The sequence below is a fragment of the Entelurus aequoreus genome, linkage group LG05 (genome assembly GCF_033978785.1).
Source record: "Entelurus aequoreus isolate RoL-2023_Sb linkage group LG05, RoL_Eaeq_v1.1, whole genome shotgun sequence".
In the NCBI taxonomy this organism is placed as follows: Eukaryota; Metazoa; Chordata; class Actinopteri; order Syngnathiformes; family Syngnathidae; genus Entelurus; species Entelurus aequoreus.
This window is the reverse complement of record NC_084735.1, coordinates 59,781,798-59,801,362: the sequence shown is the minus strand read 5'-3', so window position 1 is coordinate 59,801,362 and position 19,565 is coordinate 59,781,798.

The following is a 19,565-nucleotide window of genomic DNA, read 5'->3' as shown; positions in this document are numbered from 1 at the left end:
GTGTACGGTGAGGATGGTGTTCTGCTGACCTCGACTGCGGATGTTGTGGATCGGTGGAGGGAATACTTCGAAGACCTCCTCAATCCCACCAACACGTCTTCCTATGAGGAAGCAGTGCCTGGGGAATCTGTGGTGGGCTCTCCTATTTCTGGGGCTGAGGTTGCTGAGGTAGTTAAAAAGCTCCTCGGTGGCAAGGCCCCGGGGGTGGATGAGATCCGCCCGGAGTTCCTTAAGGCTCTGGATGCTGTGGGGCTGTCTTGGTTGACAAGACTCTGCAGCATCGCGTGGACATCGGGGGCGGTACCTCTGGATTGGCAGACCGGGGTGGTGGTTCCTCTCTTTAAGAAGGGGAACCGGAGGGTGTGTTCTAACTATCATGGGATCACACTCCTCAGCCTTCCCGGTAAGGTCTATTCAGGTGTGCTGGAGAGGAGGCTACGCCGGATAGTCGAACCTCGGATTCAGGAGGAACAGTGTGGTTTTCGTCCTGGTCGTGGAACTGTGGACCAGCTCTATACTCTCGGCAGGGTCCTTGAGGGTGCATGGGAGTTTGCCCAACCAGTCTACATGTGTTTTGTGGACTTGGAGAAGGCATTCGACCGTGTCCCTCGGGAAGTCCTGTGGGGAGTGCTCAGAGAGTATAGGGTATCGGACTGTCTGATTGTGGCGGTCCGTTCCCTGTATGATCAGTGCCAGAGTTCGGTCCGCATTGCCGGCAGTAAGTCGGACACGTTTCCAGTGAGGGTTGGACTCCGCCAAGGCTGCCCTTTGTCACCGATTCTGTTCATAACTTTTATGGACAGAATTTCTAGGCGCAGTCAAGGCGTTGAGGGGATCTGGTTTGGTGGCTGCAGGATTAGGTCTCTGTTTTTTGCAGATGATGTGGTCCTGATGGCTTCATCTGGCCAGGATCTTCAGCTCTCACTGGATCGGTTCGCAGCTGAGTGTGAAGCGACTGGGATGAGAATCAGCACCTCCAAGTCCGAGTCCATGGTTCTCGCCCGGAAAAGGGTGGAGTGCCATCTCCGTGTTGCGGAGCAGACCCTGCCCCAAGTGGAGGAGTTCAAGTACCTCGGAGTCTTGTTCACGAGTGAGGGAAGAGTGGATCGTGAGATCGACAGGCGGATCGGTGCGGCGTCTTCAGTAATGCGGACGCTGTATCGATCCGTTGTGGTGAAGAAGGAACTGAGCCGGAAGGCAAAGCACTCAATTTACCGGTCGATCTACGTTCCCATCCTCACCTATGGTCATGAGCTTTGGGTTATGACTGAAAGGACAAGATCACGGGTACAAGCGGCCGAAATGAGTTTCCTCCGCCGGGTGGCGGGCTCTCCCTTAGAGATAGGGTGAGAAGCTCTGCCATCCGGGGGGAGCTCAAAGTAAAGCCGCTGCTCCTCCACATCGAGAGGAGCCAGATGAGGTGGTTCGGGCATCTGGTCAGGATGCCACCCGAACGCTTCCCTAGGGAGGTGTTTAGGGCACGTCCGACCGGTAGGAGGCCACGGGGAAGACCCAGGACACGTTGGGAAGACTATGTCTCCCGGCTGGCCTGGGAACGCCTCGGGATCCCCCGGGAAGAGCTGGACGAAGTGGCTGGGGAGAGGGAAGTCTGGGTTTCTCTGCTTAGGCTGCTGCCCCCGCGATCCGACCTCGGATCAGCGGAAGAAGATGGATGGATGGATGGATGGATATATATATATATATATATTGTGTATATGTATCTATAAATGTGTGTGTATATATATATATATATATATATATATATATATATATATATATATATATGTACACACACACATTTGGCCCGTACTGTACATATATACATGTATATATATAAATATATATATATATATATATATATATATATATATATATATATATATATATATATATATATATATATATATATATATATATATATATATATATATATATATATATATATATATATACATATGTGTATATATGTACAGTACGGGCCAAAAGTTTAGACACACCTTCTCATTTCAATGTGTTTTCTTTATTTTAAAGACTATTTACATTGTAGATTGTCACTGAAGGCATTAAAACTATGACACCTGTGACGTGAAAACCATTACAGGTGACTACCTCTTGAAGCTCATCAAGAGAATGCCAAGAGTGTGCAAAGCAGTAATAAGAGCGAAGAGTGGCTATTTTGAAAAAACTAGAATATAAAACATGTTTTCACTTATTTCACCTTTTTTTTGTTAAGTACATAACTCCGCATGTGTTCATTCATAGTTTTGATGGCTTCAGTGACAATCTCCAACCATAGTCATGAAAATAAAGAAAAAAAATTGAATGAGGTGTCTCCAAACTTTAGGCCTGTACTGTATGTGTTTGTGTGTGTATATATATATATATATATATATATATATATATATATATATATATATATATATATATATATATATATATATATATATATATATATATATATTTTTTTTTTTTTTTTTTTATTTTTTTTTTATTTTTTTTTTTATTATCGGTATTGTTTTTTTAAAATTTAATCAACAAAAAAAAAACACAAGATACACTTACAATTAGTGCACCAACCCAAAAAAACTCCCTCCCCCATTTACACTCATTTTCACTCATTCACACAAAAGGGTTGTTTCTTTCTGTTAATAATATTCTGGTTCCTACATTATATATCAATATATATCAATACAGTCTGCAAGGGATACAGTCCGTTAGCACACATGATTGTGCGTGCTGCTGGTCCACTAATAGAACTAACCTTTAACAGTTAATTTTACTCATTTTCATTAATTACTAGTTTCTATGTAACTGTTTTTATATTGTTTTACTTGATTTTTTATTCAAGAAAATGTTTTTAATTAATACATTTTTTTAAACAGGACCTTATTTTCACCATACCTTCATCCATTTTCTACCGCTTATCCCCTTTGGGGTCACGGGGGGCGCCGGAGCCTATCTCAGCTACAATCGGGCGGAAGGCGGGGTACACCCTGGACAAGTCGCCACCTCATCACAGGGCCAACACAGATGGACAGACAACATTCACACTCACATTCACACACTAGGGCCAATTTAGTGTTGCCAATCAACCTATCCCCAGGTGCATGTCTTTGGAGGTGGGAGGAAGCCGGAGTACCAGGAGGGAACCCACGCAGTCACAGGGAGAACATGCAAACTCCACACAGAAAGATCCTGAGCGCAGGATCGAACCCAGGATCTTCGTATTGTGAGGCAGACGCACTAACCCCTCTTCCACCGTGCTGCCCACCATACCTGGTTGTCCAAATTAGGCATAATAATGTGTTAATTCCACGACTGTATATATCGGTATCGGTTGATACCGGTATTGGTAAATAAGAGTTGGACAATATCGGAATATCGGCTATCGGTAAAAAAGCCTTTATCGGACATCCCTAATATATATACATTTATATACACATATTGACACACATACATATACTGTATATAAATATATACATATATATATTTAAGTATTTGCACACCCTGCAATTTTGCAATTTCTCCCACATAGAAGTTAAGGAGAGTCTGAAATGTTCATCATAGATGTATTTCCACTTTTAGAGACATAATCTAAAAAGAAAAATCCGGAAATTACATTGTATTATTTTTTAAATGATTTATTTGTATGTTACTGGGGTTCATAAGTATTTGCACACATGAGAACATCAGTGTTAATATTTACTGCAGAAGCCTTTGTTTGCATTACAGAGGTCAAACGTTTCCTATAGTTCTTCACCAGGTCTGCACACACGGCAAAAGGGATTTTGGCCCACTCCTCCACACAAATCTTCTCTAGATCTGTCAGGTTTCGGGGCTGTCGCTGAGCAACACAGAGTTTCAGTTCCCTCCAAAGATTTTCTATTGGATTTAGGTCTGGAGACTGGCCGGGCCACTCCAGAACCTTGATATGCTTCGTATGGAGCCACTCCTTGGTTATCCTAGCTGTGTGCTTCAGGTCATTGTCATGTTGGAAGACCCAGCCACAACCCTTCTTCAATGCTCTGACTGAGGGAAGGAGGTTTTTGGCCAAAATCTCACAATACATGGCCCCGTTCATCCTCTCCTTAAAGGCCTACTGAAATGTTTAATTTTTATTTAAACGGGATAGCAGATCCATTGTATGTGTCATACTTGATCATTTCGCGATATTGCCATATTTTTGCTGAAAGGATTTAGTAGAGAACAACGACGATAAAGGTCGCAGCTTTTGGTCGCTGATTAAAAAAAGCCTTGCCTATACCGGAAGTAGCGTGACGTCACCGGAAGAAGGACTCCTCACATTTTCCCATTGTTTACAATGCAGCGAGAGAGATTCGGACAGAGAAAGCGACGATTACCCCATTAATTTGAGCGAGGATGAAAGATTCGTGGATGAGGAAAGTGAGAGTGAAGGACTACAGTGCAGTGCAGGACGTATCTTTTTTCGCTCTGACCGTAACTTAGGTACAAGGGTTCATTGGATTCCACACTTTCTCCTTTTTCTATTGTGGATCACGGATTTGTATTTTAAACCACCTCGGATACTATATCCTCTTGAAAATGAGAGTCGAGAACGCGAAATGGACATTCACAGTGACTTTTATCTCCACGACAATACATCGGCGAAGCTCTTTAGCTACTGAGCTAACGTGATAGCACATCGGGCTTAAATAGAGGCTTTGCAGCTGACGTCATCAGCCACGTGACATTAGCTTGGCGGCCATTTTGCCGGTCACCAGTTCAGTGCCCGTCAACGACTCACACACGCTTTCTTGTTAGATCTGCTGCTATTTGAGCTTGGAACCGAAAGAGGCGATTTAAAAGAGGCGATTTCAGCCACTTCAGTCATTAAAGCCGAGTTTAGATATACTTTTCGAAACGAGTGACGTAAGCGCGCATCCGCGTCAGGGGGTGCATTATACGGCAGGGGTGCGTTTTCAGGAACAACACCTGAAACCTGCTGTGCTGTTGGATGTAGCAATAGACGAGGCGATAAACCAAATCTTAGCTTCTATAGATTCCCGGCAAACATCAAAAACGCGATAAATGGATTGCGGCGATTTGTCGTGAACGATGGAAACCTACGATTTACACAAGGATATGCAATGAACACTTCATATCAGGTATGTAAACAAACTATTTACCCCTGATTTGTTTCACAAAATGTGAAATAATACAATATGGGATGATACAAATATGATTGTTGAAAATGCTGGGTGCATTTTTAGAAAGGCAGCAAGAGCAGCAAGGCAGCTTAACCATGTGAGTTTTCATTAGAATCACTTCAGTAGTTTTTCCACAATCACACTGTTACTGCCACGCGGATTTGTAAACAGACAGTAGGCTCTTCTGTGTGTGATTTTTCCTTACCTTGGTCATGAGAAGCATCCATTCTTGTTTGGAATCAGCCATATCAGCCCATCATGCACAAAACCTGCTAAAATACTTGTAGGCATCCAGACTCTTGTATGCCTTAAGGTCCTTTCCAGTGTACGGAGATGGTGAATCGACGAGGTAATTATAAATGTCTGGATATGAGAGATCAGGCAGGTCGGCTGTTGCAAAATGCTCAGGTGATTTTAGCATGCTTCTCGGTAAAAGGTACGGATCCGTTGTGCCGACAAGGTTCAACTTCTCTCGGTAACGTTTCTTGGACTCTTCATCCAAATGCACAACTTCATTGGATAGCAAATCAGCCATAATTCGGATGAAATCGGTGAAAATGTAGCGCAGAAATCAAACTGAATCTGTACGAACACGTAGGAACGAGCTGACCAGTTGACCGGCAAGATGGCGACGTAACACAAAGTCACTTGATAAAACCACGTGACTGCAAAGCCTCTATACAGATAGAAACAAAATAAATAAATCCCTGACTGGAAGGATAAACAGAAGATCAACAATACTATTAAACCATGGACATGTACACTACCGTTCAAAAGTTTGGGGTCACATTGAAATGTCCTTATTTTTGAAGGAAAAGCACTGTACTTTTCAATGAAGATAACTTTAAACTAGTCTTAACTTTAAAGAAATACACTCTATACATTGCTAATGTGGTGTAGTGGATTGTCCGAAGCTTAAGCAGGCAACAAAAGTAGTTTAGTACAACACATTTATTTACCCATTATCAGAAGTGCAGGTTGAATTAAGTTGGCCGTGCAGACAGACCACATGTTACTCCGGAGTAAACAAGACACACACAAGCCAAAATCACTGTCGAGTTCCGGTCTTCTGCCATTTTTTATATGTCTCTTGTGGGTCATTGTTTGTTATCTAGTGCGTCAATGTCTTTTTGTTTTCCCTATCTGTTCCATAACAACTCGAATCCTTTAGACAGTCAACACATTCTGTAGACAGGTTGGCACGACTTAATATTCACTTTTGTCCCATTGGCACAGAATAGAAGAGAAATTAAATTACATTCTTGACAGACATGCAATATAGGTCAAAGGTCAGAAATTCTACTACATACCCGCCTTCCAGGGTCTTAAGACCCTGGACCAAAACAATTTCTGATGTAGACCACTAAGTTAAATCTCTACCACAGATAGAGGCAAAAACCTCAATGTTTTTATACGAGGCAAAAATTCCGTCTATGACCCTCCTTCAGAGCTTACCAGCCTGCAGTAAAACCATCTCACAGAACACAATTAGTGGCCTACCCTTTGATTTAGTAAAGGAATAACAAATACTTTGATCATGAACATCATTGAACATAAATAGATGAATGTATATAGACTTATGACTGTAAGACATTTGCAAAAATATTTTTCCCGACATTTGCAATGAATGTAGTTACCAATATTGTTAATTATCAATTGATTTTGAACACACAACTGAATTTCGTATGAGTCCATGTTCGATTAGTGCTCGTATAGATGGCTCGGTGGTGCCTCAGGCTGATGGCCTGCCGACACCTCGTTGGGCTTTTGGCTGCCTTGGTGAAGAAAGAGATCCACTCAAACAGTCTGTCTCTGTCTCTTCTTGGGGTGTGGTTCAGTCCATTGGGCAGACTGTTCAGTGGCCGGTGCGTGCTGGCCGAAATTGGGGAAAACTCAGGTAGAGTTGGAGCTGTGGGGGCTTTGGGGAAGGCGGGTGCAGAGTATGGGGCGTGGGGCTTTGGTCCAAGCCCTCTGCTTGCTTCAGGCCTCCTCGCTGCTTCGGCACTCCCGACACTTCTTTCCACAGCTGCTGGAGTCCCGGTGGACACATTGGCTGGCAACCTTAGTTGTTCTCGTCATCGCTGGCAAGGTGTTGTCTCTCCTCTCGGTTCCTTCCAGTCAGGTATCGGGTGTTGGTCCTGGATTGGCTTTGACCGTGCCCCTCTTAGCGAGTGCAAGGGAATCTGGAGTGGCTGCTTTCATCCTCAAATCTGCACAGAGGAACTGGCACACAAATTCTACATTTTGCAAACTTACCATTTTGGTCTCATGGTCATTCCACCTTCCTAGGAAGCTGCTGGTCCTGAGAAGTGCTGATCTTGTGACTGAAGACGATAACCTGTTTTCTTAAAATGGGTGCCGTTGTTTGACCTAATCTTTTTGGGGAAACCATGTCGGGATTTTAGATCATTCACAAAACATTTAATTACTGAATTGGCATTCTCCTTTGAGGTTGGGGTTGCTTCCGCCAACCACTGCAATTGTCAATCTAAATCATTACGTTCCTTTATCCTTGTACCGGATTGATCATATCGATTAAATAAAACCTCAACACGCTCAAACTTGACCCAATCCAAACTCACCTCCCCCCTCTGTCCCTCTCACAGGGACAGTGTTAGTCGTAGTAATAGTAATAGTAATAGTAATAGTAGTAGTAGTATTAGTAGTTTCAGAAACATCCAAGAAAAAGAAAAGACAGCTGATAGTCAAGTGCAGCAAGAACAGAGGCGGAGGACAGGTCATGTTTGAGGTCACTGTTCGCTTTTGCAACAGTACTTTGATATTTTACAACACCTAGTGAATTATTGTGGCTTCAATAATTCACTAAATAGTTGTATTTAATTTAGTCTCTCTATGATGGGACAATGCACAGAAACATTAAGTTCAGAAACACATATGTTCTGTACCAGATTATATCTAAATAGCTACTTTCCATCTGTAGTCCCTGGCTACCTAAATTAAAGGGATCCAAAAATCAAGCAAAACAATTATGACACTAATTAATCATAATTTATATACATTCATAATAATCAATAATTAATCAAAAATAATCATACTGTAGCATGTAATCAATTTTAAGAAAAGTCACCAAATGCCCCTTCATGCACACATACTTAACATACAATACAACCACACCTTATTTACATCATCACACAAAGACAATACATGCTCTTGTTCACATCTGTCATCATTCATAACAACAACCAAGCTTTTAACAGCCATACCTCACAATTTACAACAAAAATGCTCTCATGGATAAATATAATACTCATTAAATTGATGTGTCAACATAATGCCCATCTTAGTGACCGTGTGAGCAGCCTTGATTGCTCCAAAGCCACCTTTTAACTTCAAATTTTCTATTCCTTTTGTTATAACGGGGAGAAGGCTAATTGGTCTGTACATGTTCTGGTCTTCTTTATTTCCTGCTTTATGGATTTAATCATAGTAGCAGTTTCTCGACGTGGTAGGGAAAGTGTTTTCCGTTATTGATTTATTTATCAATCGTTGTTATACGAGCAATAATACAATCCTTATATGTTTTTAGGAAGATAGTGTCCAACCCATATATATATCTCTAGATCGTGAGTCTGATAATGCAGTGAAGATTTTGTATAACTTTGTTTCATTTGTTAATTCTAAAATTAGTCCATCCTGAATAAATGACAATTATTTGCACTGATTTTGAGGGACTTTTTATTCAGGGTTTGTACAGACTGGATGAAATGTTCATTAAAATTATTACTTATGTCCAGACTGTCTGCGATAGTAGCGCCGTTGATATTTAATGTTATAGTGTTGTTTCTTGTTTGATCTCTTTCCGTAAGTTTGTATCTGGTTTTCCATAACTCTCTATTGTTCCCTTTTGCAGCTTTGATTAATTCTAAGTGAAAGTCAGCATTACACTTCCGCATAAACATTGTAACTTTGTTCCTCCAAACTTTTAAATCATACGATCTGTATTTAGACCTGTTATAATTGCTCTTATGAGAGCGGAGTCCTCATGTCTTTATTAGAATCCAATGGTATTTTTATTTTAGCACTCTTCTTTCTGGTTTTGTATTCGTGTATTTACAGATGTTCTCTTTGATTTTTGTCATCCAATTGTAATTCTAGTAGGGCTGCTTATCATTTGTACCATATAGAAGCCGTTTATAATACCCTTACGTTTCTTTCTACGTGTTTTATTTAACCAGTCCAGATTAACGTCCCCCATGACGTTACTTCTTTCATACTATGCTGTTTGAGGATGTCTGAAAATGAATCAAGAAAAATGTCTTTAGCTGTGGTCGGTCGGTATACTACAATTACCTTGAAATACATTTCTGAGGAAAATGTCATTTTAATTTCAACATACTCAAATTGATCTACTTTTAATGTTTTCCCTTTCATAAATCATAATTCCTCCCCCCTTTGTCACTCGATCTGTCTTTTCTGTAATCTTGTCCCCCGGGACATTAATTACAACGTAAAGGTGTTGTGGGTTTTAACCATGTCTCTGATAGACAAGGTAATCCGGATTAGAGTCTGACAATAACTGCTATATTTGTTCAGTATGTTTCCTGTGGTAGAAAGTTTAATAATGCGGACACGTTTGTTACTGAATACTTTCTACAGACTTCTGTCTCTAAGCGACTTTGTGTATGTAATAAGCAACTACAATTTTTTGATATGCTTAAATTTGTTATTTTAGCTCAGCTGTTGTATAGCTGCTAGCTCCTTGTAGCCTACAGCAGGAATGTCCAAATTGCAACCAATAGCTATGTTTTTAACAGACAACCGAAATAATTAAAAATGTGGTATTAGCGTATCGGTTCAATCAGCGGCAGCTACGCCCTGTTTTATCATTTGACCTAAATTTTTGGTTTCGTAGGCAGGACAGAGGGAACAATGTGGGTCATTAGTTGTCCATCTTACACCATTCTAATTGTTGTAAGGATAGTTCACATGAGCGGCCATACCTTGAGTCCCACCATATATAAGAGTCAAAAGGCTCCTATTATGAGTCGTCTAATTGGTGATCATACACTTTGGCGGTTTGGGTGGCAGGACACACGGACGCACCTCAGTCAGCCAGTGCTAGGACAGTTGGAGCAGTCCCCGTCCTCCACTCGTTCCTGGGAGGCGTCCCCGGTAGTTGTCAGCTGATGTCGTGCTGTCAGGCAACATCAGGAAGTTCCTTCTGTGCGGTATTGAATTGTCAGGGCACAGTTCGTAAGCAGGTCATTACAGGGTGTGTGCAGGTTGACCACAAAGGAATGCTTCAAAGATTGTGTTGAACATTGTCCGTTGACACTTATGTCCAGCAGGGGCCTGTTTGTATCCTGCTGTTCGTCCTGCTGTCACACCTGTATTTTTTGTGAGCATGTTCTGGCTACAACTTTGGAGCTTGTCTTGTTCAGAGAAGTTGGCAGTCCCCCGGCTGCATATCCTTTCCACCCTCGCTTGACCTAGCACAACCGTGGCTACCACCCAAGTCCGTCTGTATGGTTTTACGTTTTGTTGAGGTTTTTTCCTGCAGAATTTGGAACTCAAAACATGTACACCCATCGTTTTCATATCCTCTCGGTTAGTTCAATTTTGCATATCACGTTTTTAAAATTACAGTCTTAACTATCCCATTAAATGCTAATCAATAACCTTAATTCAAAGATTATACGTACTACTTCATGTGTATTTAAGTACCCTTTTAATTCACTTAAAGATTATCTATAAGTTAATTTAAACTATCATTTGTCTATCAGTAGGCGCGAGCAAGCTGTCATGCTTGCACTCTGACCTCCCGCTGTGCGTGATATTCTCCAAAACAAAAGAATGTTTTTATTCACGTTTCTCCTTATCTTTCAGCTAAATCTTTTAATCTTTTAACTTTTAACGTCCGCACTGTGTTTATTTTTATTGTCTCCATTTTAATTTTGCTTTTATTTTCTTTCATTTCACTTTGTTGCATGAAAAACGCCACACAAACAAAGCTGCCCCGCCTTGCCTTGCCTGTCTCCGACTGGTTATCCAACCTAGTCACAACAAACACACAAGGCCATGCTCTAAGCGCCAGGCCTAATCACACTTCTCCTTTTTAATACTTTACATATCGGCTCTTATTCTAATTATTAATGTAGGCTGTTATTTGTAATTATTATTCAACACTATTCAGCAAACAGTTGTAAGTTATAGTTATTCGCATTATACTCTCAAAATCTATAGCTAACTGACAGCTGTTGAGATTTGGCTTGCCTCCTTCATCTCAGTGGCCTAGTGGTTAGAGTGTCCGCCCTGAGATCGGCAGGTCGCAAGTTCAAAACCCCGGCCGAGTCATACCAAAGACTATAAAACATTTGGGAGCCAAATCACCAAAAAATGATTCCCGGGCGCGGCACCGCTGCTGCCCACCGCTCCCCCCACCTCCCAGGGGCGATCACGGGGATGGGCCAAATGCAGAGGACAAATTCCACCACACCCAGTGTGTGTGTGACAATCACTGGCACCCCAACTTTAACTCTAACTTTATTCTGTCATGCCATTATCCTCTTCTAGCTCAACATCCAGAAGTATGGTGTACTGCAATGTCTAAATAAAAATATAAATTACTCCAAACTAAAAATGTCAGACTGCACTTTAAAGTTACTTTTATTAAATTAATTTCCAAACTAAACACCACCACAGCAGACATCTTCCTCAATCCTATCCCAATACTCCCATAAATTAAAAGTGTTTCACAACAGTGGTTAAGTAGTTATTTTAAGTAATAGATCTCAATATGTAGAAATTAATAAGACTAAATCTTTACCAGAAAGAGTAACTTGACAGAGTATATGAACTAACTTCTTGAGAATAATAATTGATCATAAATATGTTGGAAGCCACATATTGAACATATTAAAGAAAAATATCCAAATCCATTGCTATTCGGTATAAAGTAAAACACATGCTGATTAAGCAATGTCTGCACATGTTATATTATTCATTTATTTTTCCATATGTAATATTGTTTTGAAGTTTGGGGAAATGTTTATAGAAGAAATATAGACCCAACACTTAAACTTAAAAGGTTCATTTCAATATTACACAAAGCATTATTGTTATGATCATACCAATCTATTTTTATAAGTCATAATGTGTTAAATGTTCAGATAATTTAATTTTAAAACAATGGCAATTATGTTTCCGAGTAAAGAACAACAGCCTTCCAGTTTGTATTCTTAGCTTATTTACATTATGAGGAGAAAACTATCATTTACGGGGGATATTGGTTTTTAAAATAGGTCAAGTAAAATAAAAAATAAAAACACAAATGTATTTCAGTTTTAGGAGTTAAATGATGTACCATCCTCAGTGATGAGCTAAACACATGTAGTTTTTTGTTATGGTTTTGGAGACCCTTGAAAGGTAAAGTTTTTTGAACATTATAAAATATAGTAACAATTACTTTCATCTTTTAACGTTGATGTTCCAGGTAATTTAATGTTCAGTAAATGTATATCACAGGGCAATATAAGCTTTGGCTTCCGCCTATTCTTTTTTCGGTCATTCTTTTTCTTTTCTTTTCTGTGTGTAAATGTGTATGATTGTTAATATGTCTAATTTACTGTTAAACTGCTCACACAAATTGGTTGATGGTTGATTATATGACCAAAATAAACTTATTTCATTTATTCATTCATTATCTATCGCACTCATAGTTTTATTCCATTTTGCATGTAATTATTCCTATTGATTTCTTCCCCTTTCACTCAAACAACTAAACAAACAAACAATTAAACAAACTTGCAGCTAACCACAATCAACAGCATACCATTTACGAATACCTTCATTTGTCACTTTCTTATCTTTTCTTCACTTTCGTTTTCCTTTACAAACAACATCCTGTATCCATCTCTTCCTTACACTTCACACAATGTTTCTATTTTCTGTTCTCCTAGAAACCATTCACATAACGTAAGGTTATAAACATCCTTTTCCCATATTTTCTCAAACCATCCTCTTCACCCTCATTCTGTTTTTTCACCTGCTCTCTCTTCCTCTCTCTCTCACTTTCTCTCCTTCTCTCACAATACAAACACAATAATCCAAAATAATCAGTCTTATAAAATAATTTTAGCTTTAGATATGATTTAGGGCAGTGGTTTTCAACCTTTTTTCCCAGTAAAATAAAAAAATAAAATACAGCATAATGTCATCATTTTCTGATTTATTAAATTGTATAACAGTGCACCATATTGCTCATTTGTTGTGGTCTTAATTGACTTATTTGGACAAAAAAATATAAGAATAACTAAAACGTTTTAAAAATTAAACAAGTGATTAAATTATAATAAAGATTTCTATACATATAATCAATCATCAACCTTCTTTGGATATTGTAATAGAGATCCATCTGGGCTCGTGAACTTAATTCTAAATATTTATTTTGTTGAAGAATTATTCTTCTATAATTATATTTATTAAGGATTTTGAATTGTCGCTATTTTAAAATATTTAAAATCTCAGGTACCCCTTGGCATACCTTCAAGTACCCCCCTTTTTTGTCCGGGCAGAAACACCATATCCTCCTTTGAGAACTACTGGTTAATAAAAATATAAAAATTGTAAACTATAAAAAATCCTTTGTCTCATACATCATTAGACTGTACAACTCCTCTTTGGGGGGGGGGCTAGGATGACAGGGAATGCAAAACAATAACAGTGCAATACTTTTTTATATCATGGTCGTTAATGCCTAGTTTCTCTTATTTTACTGTTCTATTTTTATTCTCCTTGTAATATTTTTCTATTTTGTTTCCAATTATACCCTTATTAGTTACTGTTTACTTTTTACTTCTTCTTCCTGAGGGAACTCTCCTGAAGGAATCAATAACGTTTTATATGTCTATCTATCTATCTATTACTAACCCGAGCACAATTCATGACGTCATGCTCATCTTGCAGACAGTTATTTCCATTTTGTTTTATTCTCTATTTGTAATTCTACATGCACCAATGTCACATAGAAATTTGCTTTCTTTGTTATTTATTTACATTATTATTTCTGGTTTACTTGCTGTCTGTTTACTTAAGTTCTCATATTTTGGTCTGTCTTCCTTCTGATTAGAATTTGTTTAACGCTTCTCTACGTTTTGTTTTGACTATGGCGCTGAGTGTTGGCGCCTCTTTTCTGTACTTCTTCAGACTCTATGTTTCACAGTTTGCACAGATGCCCTTAGATGTTTTTAGAATATAAATGTAACTTTTATTTTATTGTGTGTTTATTCCTAAAAAAAAATAAAATGTCAATGTATAATCAATTTATCTTTATCAAATTTAAATTCAATATTATTAATTTATTTGTTGTATAACTATTAATTCAAAATTACAATGTGTCCTACTCTATGATGTGCGTGTGTGTGTGTGTGTTTGTCTCAACTTCCACACAGCAACTGGATGGATCAGATAAGCAACAAGGCTGTTCAATACAGTATATTACACACATAATTAATGACTAATGAATTTAACAATGCTTCAATGTCCCAGTCCAAATGTATGTGTTGATATTTAAATGTTTATTTATTCATATACAGTATATTTTATTTTTCCTATTATCAAAACCAACCTGTCAGCCTTCTCTTCAGATTTGAGTACAGCTGTCCACTATATATATATATATATATATATATATATATATATATATATATATATATATATATATATATATATATATATATATATATATATATATATATATATATATATATATATATATATTTTTTAAACTAGCTCAATGCTAATCTAATCCAATGCTATGCTAACTCAATGCTAACCTAGCTCAATGCTATGCTAACAGTGTCACACCTCTTCGGCCCACGCCTCACGCAGCTGTCACTCACACAGCCTCGCCACTTCTGACACACTCTTATCTCAAAATGTCTCCCAGCTGAGACTCCTTTTTTTTTTTTTTTTTTTTTTATATGCGTCACACAGTCACTCGCACACAGAGAATTTACCAGCGAGCAAGAGCCTTTTTTCCCGTACTCAAAATCTCAGTGTGTAAAACAACTGTAATATCGCACAGTCACAATCACCAGTATAGTTAAAAACAAATTCAAATGACTGGAATTCACTCGCAGCGCCAAAGAGGGGGAGCTTCCCTGCTTAGGCTGCTGCCTCCGCGATCCAACCTCTTGATAAGCGGAAGAAAATAATTATATGGATGGATCATTCACTCATGTGTTTTCTGTACATAACTTTGTCTATTTTCTCACACACACACACATTTTGGACAATTTCCCAACTTTTACAGATAGCGGGGCTGTGAGAAAAAGCGTGAAGGGAGGTTGGGAGGTGAGGAAAAGGAAGGGGGGGGGGGGGAATTAAACCAGATAAGAAACCAGGTGCTACACAAAAGTTATTAAATTACGCATATATCTAAATGTACCAACATAAACTGACTCACTCAATACACACACATTTCAGCATTCATCATTATACACACACATTGTTAAATTACCATACCACCCCATTGTCCGGACAAATATAAACAACTAATGCACGCATACTTTTGTGGAATCGGCCGTGTCATATCACAAAAACCAGGTTCCATCATTGCTCATAAAACGGCGATTAACCCGTTTCATTGGAGCAGCACCTGCGTTATCCCTGACCATCACGGAAAAAACCTGGCCTAACGCCCAGTAGGACCACTGGGAATCACCCCGCAATCCTACAGACTCGTGTCTGGTCAGTCCATACAGTTTCACCAAGTTTCACCAAAGCTCTACCATATGCAGCCCGATCAATACCTGTCTATTTGCAGCAAATTTCCAAATTCGTCGTGACAGCTATCCGCTCAGTTGATCTCCTTTACCGGAGTCAATGAGCGGTCACCTATAAGAGGCTTTTCCCACCGCTGCAGTTTCCACATAAACAGATATGTTGCACCTTCATAGACGTCATCAATTTATATGGGCCAAATGTCACACCAGTTAGCAAATCTTGCCTATAATTTAGCTGTATCCAACTCTGACTAATCTGATGCACTTGCAGCAAGAAGCATCCTCTGCCAGCAACGACAGAGGATGAAGAGGTTAAAAGAAATTTTTCGTCTCACATCGTCTATGCTTCAAAAACACTCCAAACCACCAACATTCTATCAACAATCCCCTTATGTTAAAAACAAGAAATCACAAGTTTTCAACAAACACACAGACAAATGATCACATATAAAACAACTCAATCCAACCATAATTTACCCCAGTCCAGGTTGTTTTTGGAGAACCTGACTAAACCTATCTTTTATCAAAAATAGATTCAGCAATTAGTCTTATCGATCCGGCTCTCTCCAGGCAGAAAATGTTTACACTTTAAGCAAAACGCTTACCTTGTGATGCGCGCGTGCAACACACTGTCTGCCTGACAGAGAGAGCGGGAGCGGCTGTCGACCTGTAGCTTCTAAACCATCCTGTTCGTGACGCCAATTTGTGTAGTGGATTGTCCGAAGCTTAAGCAGGCAACAAAAGTAGTTTAGTACAACAAATGTATTTACCCATTATCAGAAGTGCAGGTTGAATTAAGTTGGCCGTGCAGACAGACCACATGTTACTCCGGAGTAAACAAGACACACACAAGCCAAAATCACTGTCGAGTTCCGGTCTTCTGCCATTTTTTATATGTCTCTTGTGCGTCATTGTTTGTTATCTAGTGCGTCAATGTCTTTTTGTTTTCCCTATCTGTTCCATAACAACTCGAATCCTTCAGACAGTCAACACATTCTGTAGACAGGTTGGCACGACTTAATATTCACTTTTGTCCCACTGGCACAGAATAGAAGAGAAATTAAATGAGCGTACATTCTTGACAGACATGCAATATAGGTCCAAGGTCAGAAATTCTACTACAGTGGTAAATGACTATTCTAGCTGCAAATGTCTGGTTTTTGGTGGAATACCTACATAGGTGTATAGAGGCCCATTTCCAGCAACTATCACTCCAGTGTTCTAATGGTGCAATGTGTTTGCTCATTGGCTCAGAAGGCTAATTGATGATTAGAAAACCCTTGTGCAATCATGTTCACACATCTGAAAACAGTTTAGCTCGTTACAGAAGCTACAAAACTGACCTTCCTTTGAGCAGATTTAGTTTCTGGAGCATCACATTTGTGGGGTCAATTAAACGCTCAAAATGGCCAGAAAAAGAGAACTTTCATCTGAAACTCGGCAGTCTATTCTTGTTCTTAGAAATGAAGGCTATTCCACAAAATTGTTTGGGTGACCCCAAACTTTTGAACGGTAGTGTAACTACACGGTTAATAATTCCCAGCTTGGCAAAGCTTAACAATGCTGTTGCTAACGACGCCATTGAAGCTAACTTAGCAACGGGACCTCACAGAGCTATGATAAAAACATTAGCGCTCCACCTACGCCAGCCAGCCCTCATCTGCTCATCAACACCCGTGCTCACCTGCGTTCCAGCGATCGACGGAAGGACGAAGGACTTCACCCGATCATCTGTGCAGTCGGCGGCTAGCGTCGGCTAGCACATCTGCTATCCAAGTCAAAGTCCTCCTGGTTGTATTGCTACAGCCAGCCGCTAATACACCGATCCCACCTACAACTTTCTTCTTTGCAGTCTTCATTGTTCATTAAACAAATTGCAAACGATTCACCAACACAGATGTCCAGAATACTGTGGAATTTTGAGATGAAAACAGAGCTTTTTTGTATTGGATTCAATGGGGTACCAATACTTTCCTTTCAACGATTGACGTCACGCGCATACGTCATCATATATAGACGTTTTCAACCGGAAGTTTAGCGGGAAATTTAAAATTGCACTTTATAAGTTAACCCGGCCGTATTGGCATGTGTTGCAATGTTAAGATTTCATCATTGATATATAAACTATCAGACTGCGTGGTCGGTAGTAGTGGGTTTCAGTAGGCCTTTAAGACAGTGCAGTCGTCCTGTCCCCTTTGCTGAAAAGCACCCCCAAAGCATGATGTTTCCACCCCCATGCTTCACTGTAGGGATAGTGTTCTTGGGATGATACTCATCCTTCTTTTTCCTCCAAACCCGACGAGGGGATTTTATACCAAAAAGTTCTATTTTGGTCTCATTTGACCACATGACTTTCTCCCATGACTCCTCTGGATCATCCAGATGGCCATTGGCAAACTTCAGACGGGCCTGGTCATGGGCTGACTTAGGCAGGGGAACCTTCCATGCGATGCATGGTTTTAAACCACTACGCCGTAGTGTTGTACTGATAGTAGCCAAGGAAACTGGTCCCAGCTCTCTTCAGGTCATTCACCAGCTCCTGCCGTGTAGTTCTGGGCTAATTCCTCACTTTTCTTACCATGAGTGATGCCCTCACTGTACATATATATTCATACATATATATAATCTGAAATTACTTTTATAAAACATTAATTTTAATTTTCAGCAAAATTGCCCAAAGTGAATCATTTTGTGGTCACAGGTTTTATTGGCTCACAACGTATTCCAAAAAAGGATGAACAATTACAAAGTGTCAATGGGGTCCACATTACAAAATAACACATAAAAAATATAAGAAAAAAGTCAGACTTTTTTATTTATTCTTATGTATGTTTTTTCACTCTTTTAGAAGATATTGGTCTATTTTGCATTATTTTTCGAGTGTTTAATGAACAAGGAGTTAAACAATATTATAATTAATATATTTATTGTACTGTAATACAAATACATTGATATAATTTGCTTGTGATTTTTATTTCCTTTTATGCAGCGCTCAATAGAAACTACAGTAAGTACAGTCAAACAATAAACACATGACTTTGATAAACAATATATCACATTATGGCACAATATTCCCTATAAACTATTTTATGATGGTAAATTTAAAAATCTTTACAGTTTTTATTTTCTGCTGAAAGATGAAGTAGAAAAATAGAAGATATTAGCCGATCAGATTACACATTTTATGAAGAGTTGCAAATTCATCATTTACCAGTGAATTCAGATGATGAAACATATTTTCAGAAAATAATTCAATTATAACATGTTGATGTATGTACACACGCTCCAGGACTGGCCCCCGAGCCAGCACCCGCTCCAAGTCTGGCCCCCGAGCCAGCACCCGTTCCCAGGCTGGCCCACGAGCCAGCACCCGCTCCCAGACTGGCCCCCGAGCCAGCACCCGCTCCCAGACTGGCCCCCGAGCCAGCACCCGCACCCAGACGGCCCCCCATGTCAGCAGCGCCTGCTTCTGCACCTTGGCCAGCTCCTCAGCCTGTTACCTCATCTCTGACTCCGGCGACCTCAGCCTCCTCGCCTCTGGCGGACCTTTCCACGACGCTGCCATCCTCCTCGTCGCCAACATCGTCGCCTCCGCGACCTCCAGCTGGCCGGGCGCCTGCACGAGGCGCCCTCTGTGGCCAGAGCATGGACG